The sequence below is a fragment of the Myotis lucifugus genome, unplaced genomic scaffold (genome assembly GCF_000147115.1).
Source record: "Myotis lucifugus unplaced genomic scaffold, Myoluc2.0 scaffold_6, whole genome shotgun sequence".
NCBI classification, from domain to species: Eukaryota; Metazoa; Chordata; class Mammalia; order Chiroptera; family Vespertilionidae; genus Myotis; species Myotis lucifugus.
In genome coordinates, this window is record NW_005871054.1 from 2384374 (window position 1) to 2392635 (window position 8262).

The window sequence follows — 8262 nt, forward strand, 5'->3', positions numbered from 1 at the left end:
TTAAGAAGTACAATATGCACCCTATGCTCATGGCAGTGTCATTTACAATGGCCACGATTTGGAAGCAGCCCAAGTGCCCACCAGGAGATGATTATATAAAAAAGCTATGGTACATTTATACAACGGAATACTACTTGGCCGTAAAAAAAAAAAAAAAAAAAGAAGGAAGTCTTACCTTTCGCGACAGTATGGATGGACCTGGAGAGTATTATTCTAAGTGAAATAAGCCAGTCAAAGAAAGACAAATACCATATGATTTCACTTATATGTGGAATCCAATGAACAAAACAAACAAAATAGAAACAGACTCATGGATACAGAAAACAGACTGACAGCTGTTAGAGGGGAGAGGGGTTAGTGAGCTGAGTGAAAAAGGTGAAGGGATTAAGCAAAAACAAGAAAAATTCATCCCTAACTGGTTTGGCTCAGTGGATAGAGCTGCGGACTGAAGGGTCCCAGGTTCGATTCCGGTCAAGGGCATGTACCTTAGTTGCAGGCACATCCCCAGTAGGGAGTGTGCAGGAGGCAGCTAATCGATGTTTCTCTCTCATCAATGTTTCTAACTCTCTATCCCTCTCCCTCTGTAAAAAAATCAATAAATATTTTTTTTAAAAAAGATTACAGACCAGAATATATTAAAAAAAAAAAAAAGAAAGAAAAATTCATAGGCCCAGACAACAGTATGGTGATTACCATATGGGAAGGGGGTTGGGGGGAGGTAGAAGAGAATAAAGGAATAAATAGTGATGAAAGGAGACTTGACTTTGAATGGTGAACACATAATACAATATACAGATAATGTATTATAGAATTGTATACCTGAAACCTATATTTTACTAACCAATGTCACCCCAATAAATTAAGTAAAATTTTTTAAATAAAAATAAATAGATATCCCAGCATGTAGTAATTCCTTCAACCACTCAGCCTCCAGGAATGGCCACAGTGCTACCAATTCATGGGAAAAACACACTAGCAAGAAGTTACATGTGAAATGACCTACTGGATCCTTTAAGTTCTGTGACTGTGGTCTATCCCAGTGCCATGTCAGGGCTGCCATGACCAGATCTCCCCAGCCATAGGCTTTAATGACCCCTTCTCCCCCTCCCCCCGACCCTGGGCTATGTTAATGCTGCCATCTGACTCCCCAGCTGCTGCCCTATCCTTGTTTCCAAATACTAAGTGCCCTTTAGTTTATAGCACTGCTGAGATGCTCTAGCACTTCACTTCTGGCTCCTGCCCTCTCAGGCAGCAGCCAAATGTTTAGGGTGGGAGAACCAACTAGAAGACCAAGTAATAAATAACCATATGAGATACACTCACTCCATGCTCCCAAACCCTAATTTAAGAGTAAATCCCCATCCTGGCCCAGCTGGTGTGGCTCAGTGGTTGAGCATGAACCTATGAACCAGGAGGTCTCGGTTATATGCCGGGGTTGCAGGCTTGATCCCCAATGTGGGGCCTGCACGAGGCAGCTGATCAATGATTCTCTCTCATCATTGATATTTCTATCTCTCTCTCCCTCTCTCCCTTCCTCTCTGAAATCAATAAAAAATATATATTTTTTTAACATCCCCGTCCTGTTTAACCAGACTATAATATTTCTCTGTTTTGATAAATACACTAACAGAGTATGGCAAGTTTCTCAACATTGGCACTATTAGCATTTTGGTCCAGATAAGTTTTTGTTGGGAGTGCTGCCCTGTGCGGTGTAGAATGTGGATGCCCGTACCAGCCACTCCCCAAAGGTCTCCAAACATTGCCAAATGTGTGGACTGAGAACTCCTGGGGCAGAGTAAGCAATACAATATGAAATCCAGACCTACAAAAAAAGCCAATGAATACATCACACCAAAGCTGATGGAATTTAACCTTAAAAATAGGCCAGCCCTAGCTGGTTTGGCTCCATGGATAGAGCGTTGGCTCACGGACTGAAGGATCCCGGATTTGATTCCAGTCAAGGGCATGTCCTTGATTGCAGATTCCCGGCCCTGGTCAGGGTGCATGCAGGAGGCAACCAATCAATGTGTCTCTCTTACACTGATGTTTCTCTCTGTCTCTCCTTCTCCCTTCCACTCTCTCTAAAAAAATCAATGGAGCCCTAGCCGGTTTGGCTCAGTGGATAGAGTGTCAGCCTGCAGTCGCAGGTTCGATTCCAGTCAAGGGCACATACCTGGGTTGCGGCCCGATCCCCAGTAGGGGGTGTGCAGGAGGCAGCTGATCAATGATTCTCTCTCATCATTGATGTTTCTCTCTCTCCCTCTCCCTTCCTCTCTAAAATCAATAAAAATATATATTTTAAAATATCAATGAAAACATATCTTGGGTGAGGATTAAGCAAAAAAAATAAATAAATAGGCCAAATTGTTAGTAATTGGGGAATCTTGCAACTTTCTGTAAACTTTATTTGAAATATTTTCTGAATGAAGATTTTAAAAAATACAAAAGGTAGAGATAGCTTGGATTCAAGCTTGACTCTCTTTTTTTAAAGTCTTTATTGAGATATAATTCATATACCAGCTACTTACCCAGAGAAAGGGTAAAAGTCAGTGTTCTTTAGTAAATTCACAGGGTTCTGCAACCATCACCACAATTTAGTTTTGGACGTTTTCTTTCTCTCCCAAAGAAATCCTATACCTATTAGCAGTCACACAGGTTGCCCCCAAGCAACTACCAAACTACTTTGTCTTGAGATTTGCCTATTCTGGACATTTCATACAAATATAATTGTAAATGTAATGTGTGGTCTTTTGTGACTGGTTTCTTTTATTTAGAACTAGAGGCCCAGTGCATGAATTCGTGCATGGGTGGGGTCTGGCCAGCCCGGACCTGATTGGGGTGGATTGGGGCCAGGCCTGTCGGGAGGAGGAGACGGCGGGAGGTTGGCCGGCCAGCCTGCCCGGATTGGGGTCCAATCAGGGCTGGGCTGGCTGTGGGGGAGGGGCCGTGGGCGATTGGTCAGCGGGCCCCATCCCTGATTGGTATTGGAGGGACTGATCAGGGGCAGGGCCAGCCAGGGGATAGGACCACGGGTGGTTGGCTGGCCGCTCTGCCCCCAATTAGTGTGGGGGGGGGGGGCAATCATGGGCAGGGGCAGCCATGGGGAGGGCCACGGGCAGTATGCTGGCCGGCCCTGCCCCTGATCAGAGTGGGGGGCCAGCCAGGGGGTGGGGCCGGTTGGGGGGAGGGGCTGCGGGGGGGGGGGTTGCCAGCCACCCTGCCCTTGAGCAGGGCAGGAGAGGCCGATTGGGAGGGGGACTGGTTGGGGGGAGGGGCCGCAGGAGGTTGGCCAACCGGCCCCACCCCCAATCGGTCCAGTTCGCTGGCCACAGTGGGCGTCATAGCAATCGGTCATTCCAGTCATTACAGCATTCCAGTCACTGGCTTTTTATATATATATAGATAGATATTTTCAGGTTCATTCATTTTGTGGTATGTATTGTTATTCCTTTTTATTGCTGAAAAAGTTTTTGGTGAATGTATATTTTCCTTTATCTTGGGTATATACCTAGTAATAGAATTACTGGGCCCTAACTGGTTTGGCTCAGTGGATAGAGTGTCGGCCTGCAGACTCAAGGGTCCCGGGTTTGATTCTGGTCAAGGGCATGTACCTTGATTGTGGGCACATCCCCAGTAGGGAGTGTGCAGGAGGCAGCTGATTGATGTTTCTCTCTCATCAATGTTTCTAACTTTCTATCCCTCTCCCTTCCTCTCTGTAAAAAATCAATAAAATATATTTTAAAAAAAGAAAAGGTCCTAAAAGGATATTTATTATAAAAAAAAATAGAATTACTGGGTCCTATGGTAACTCTGTTTATGATTTTGAAGAACTGCCAAACTGTTTTTGAGAGCAACTGCACCATTCTATATTCCCACCAACAAAGTGTAAGGATTCCAATTTCTCTACATCCTCCCAACACTTGCTACTGTCTGGCTTTTATTGTAGCTTTCTTATTTCATTGTGGTTTTGATTTGCATTGCCCTAATGATTTGTGATGTTAAGCATCTTTCCATGTGTTTATTAGCTATCTGTATGTCTTATTTGGACAAATTTCTACTCCAATCCTTTCCAATTTTTAAAATCAGATCTATTTTTAAAAATGTTTTTATTGATTTGAGAGAGAGAGGGAGGGAGAGGGAGGGAGGGAGGAAGAAGGGAGAGAGAAAGAGAGAAAGAAACATCAATGTGAGAGAGAAACATTGATTGGGTGCCTCCCACATGCACTACCAGGGATGGACCTGAAACTACGGCATGCGCCCAACCCAGAATCCAACCGGCAACTCTTCAGTGCACGAGATGACACTCAACCAACTGAGCCATACTGGCCAGGTCCTTTTTTTAAATTAAGCTTTTAATTGTTAGGTAATTGTAGCTTTACATATAGATGTAAGAAATAATATAGAGAACATCTATGTATCCTTTACTCAGTATTCCCCATGGTAACATCTTGCAAAACTATAGTACAATATCACAACCTGAATACTGATATTGAGACAGAGAAGATACAGATATTTTCCATCACCACAAGGATCCCTCCAGTGCCCTTTTATAGCCACACCTACTTCCCCACACACACACCCTTAGTTACCCCTGCTAACCAGTAATCTGTTCTTCACTTCTGCAATTTTGTCATTTCAAGATTATATGAATGAAATGATACAGTATATAACCTTTTGGGATGGGTTTTCCCCCACTCAGCATAATTCTCTATATTCAGCCAGGTTGTTGGCATGATCAATAGTTTGTTTCTTTTTATTCCTAAAGAGTATTCCATCATATGGACGTACCAGTTTGTTTAAACATTCACCTATTGGAGGACATTTGGGTTGTTTCCAGTTTTGAGCTATTACAAATAAAGCTGCTATAAACATATGTGTTCAGGTTTTGATTTAAACATATGTCTTCATTTCTCTTGGATAAATGCCCAGGATTGCAATTGCTGGATTGTATGGTAGCTGTATGTTTAGGTTTTTAAGAAACTGCCAGACTGATTTCCAAAGTGGCTGTACCATTTTACATTCACTCCAGCAATGTGGGAGTGATTCGCTTTCTATGAATGAAGGCTGAGTAGAAGAAGGGAGACCTGGTCCTCCCTGCTACAGAGCCTTTGCAACTGAACACTGGCAGCCTGCCCCTCCTGGGGTTAAGCCATGATCCCAGACTGGGAGCTCTGGGAAGGAGCCCTATCTTCCAGAGATGTAGTAGATTTTCTTGAATGAAGGACATGTGGGTTGTTTCCAGTTTGAGTGAATGTTTCTTCATTTGCAGTATGCCCTTAGGACAATTCCCAGAGACATTTTTAAAAATAATTTTCACTAAATTGTTTGCTGAGGAAGTCTGTTGAGCTCCTTACACTGCCATTCTAGAAGGAAATAAACTGGATTTCATTAAAATTACAAGCTTCTGCTCCTTGAAAAGCACTGTTAAAAAAAATGAAAGACAAGCCACAGACTGCATGAAAATATTTAAAAAATATATCTGATAAAAGACTTGTATCCAAAATATTCAAATAACCCACAAAACTCAATAATAAGAAAACAAATAATCTATAAAGATATACACATGGCAAATAAGCATGTGGAAAGATGCTGAAAACAAGTCATTATGGAAATGCAAATTAAAATCACAATGAGATGCCACTACACATACATTAAAATTACCATAATCAGAAAAACTGATAAGATCAAGTGTTGGTGAAAATGTAGAAGACTGGAACTCTCATATATGGCTGATGGGAATGGAAAATAGTATCACTACTTTGGAAAAGTGTCACAGTTTCTTATAGAATTAAATATGCCCTCCTCAATATCTACCCAAGAGAAGTGAAAATTTGTGTTCACACAAAATTCCATATACAAATGTTTAATGTAGTTTTATTCATAATTGCTTAACACTGTAAACAACCCAAATGTACTTCCACTGATAAATGTAGTACAAATAAAATGTGGCACACCCACATAGTTGGATACCATAAATCAATAAAAGGAACAAACCACTGATAAATGGAAAAACATGAATAAGCCCTGGCTGGTGTGGCTCCGTTGGTTGGGCATCATCCTGCGCACCAAAAGGTTGCCTGTTCAGATTCCTGGTCAGGGCACATGCCTAGGTTGTGGGCTTGATCTCCAGTAGGGGGAGTGCAGGAGGCAGCCCATAGATGTTTCTCTCTCTACCTTTCTCTCTCTCTAAAAAAGCAATAAAAACCTTTAAAAAAAAAAAGGATGAATTTTAAATGCATTATGCTACATGCCATGGGTTCAATTATGCCCCCCTCCAAATAAAATCCTACCCCCTAACACCTCAAAATGTGACCTTATTTAGAAATAGGGTCATTGCTGATAAGGAAAGAGAACAGGCTCCATCCTTTATGAACACACGGTGCTCTAGGCACTGGATCACAGGATGGAATCAACTGCCTGATTCCAGGACTCCTAGTTGCATGTCCATGGGCTGCCACTAACCTCAGGTATAAAATGGAGATAATAATAATGTTTACTTAACGTGGTCATTGTATAAGATAAGAGAAATAGCTTAAGTGTCTGACACATTATAAGCACTGAATAAATGTAATTTCACTATTAAAAAAGAAAGAAAGAAATGGGGTCGCTGCAGGTGTAATTAACTAAAATGAGGTCATACTGGAATAGGGCAGGCCCTTACTCCAATATGAGTGCCAGGATTGCTGGTGATGCCAGACGCTGAGATAAAGGCATGAACAGATTCTTCCCTAGAGCCATCCAGAGAGCATGGCACTTCTGACAACTTGATTTTGGACTTCCAGCATCCAGAACTGTGAGCTAATAAATTTCTGTTGTGTACGCCATCTAGTTTGTTACTTTATTATGACAACCCTAAGAAATTATTACACTAAATTAAAGAAGCTGGACTCAAAAAGCATTTATATGATATTCTGGAAAAGGCAAAACTATAGGGGTGGAGAACAGATCTGTGGTGCCAGGGGCTGGGGGTAGGATGAGGGGCTAACTACAAAGAGACACGGGAGAATTTTGAGGGTGATAGAAACATTCTAGATCTTGACTGTGATGAGAGGTACACAATTGTATATATTTGTCAATCATATATTACACTATGTAAATTTAAAAATTTTCAATTTTACTCTACGTAAGTTATATCTCAATAAACCTGACCCAGCCACCATCCAAAAAAACCATACACAAAAAGCACCTTGTACTAGTACAGTGACCATTTGTATACAAAGTGTCATCTATATACAATTCATATTAAACTTCTCCAATAGAACTCAAAATGTCTTCTGTAATTGCCTTTTATCTACCAGGATTCAATCAAGGATCCAGATGTACCAACAGGCAATTACTTCCTCTCTGGTGAAGCCCTGAAGGAGCTCGTGTGCTAGAGTGTCAGCACCAGCTTCCCAGAGAGAGTGCTGTGTAAGCCGAGGCCTGATCAAGGCCGTGGAGATAAACAGAGGAAACAATGGGAGGTAAACAGCTAACTAGTTAGTGACTAGAATTAAATCTGTGTAGGTATTTAGCTTCAAGAAAACGAAGTATTCTTGCCAAAAATTTTGATCTTAATTAATCAAGACTCTAGTCCTAACTTCTGATTTACAGGAAATACTTAGGACAGAGGATTTTAAAGTCACATTGTCTTAAATTTTAGAACCCTAACCAGAGAAGTTCAGAATTTATAGTTAGACCAAATCAGTGGTCTTTGTCATTCAAAAAAAACCTGTGGCTCCTGGAAGAAAAGATGAACTGTTAAAGCCTTTTATTCCATTACTAGAGGCCCAGTGCACAAAATTCATGCACGGGGGGTGGGGGGGGGTGTCCCTCAGCCCAGCCTGCACCCTCTCCAATCTGGGATCCCTCTCACAATCCAGGACTGCTGGCTCCCAACCACTCACCTGCCTGCCAGCCTGATGACCCCCTAACCACTCCCCTGCCAGCCTGATCGATGCCTAACTGTTCCCCTGCCAGCCCGGTTGCCCCTAACAGCCCTCCTCTGCTGGCCCAGTCACCCCTAACTGCCCTCCCCTGCCAGTCTGGTTGCCCCTAACTGCCCTGCCCTTTAGGCCTGATCACCCACAACTGCCCTCCCATGCTGGTCATCTTGTGGCGGTCATCTTTTGTTTACATGGGGGCGACCACCTTGTGTGTTGGAATGATGGTCAATTTTGCATATTGCCTCTTTATTTTTAGGAATAATTGAATTTATTGGGAGTGTCAATGGTTAATAAACTTATATAGGTTTCAGGATTATCGGTTCTACAATACATCATC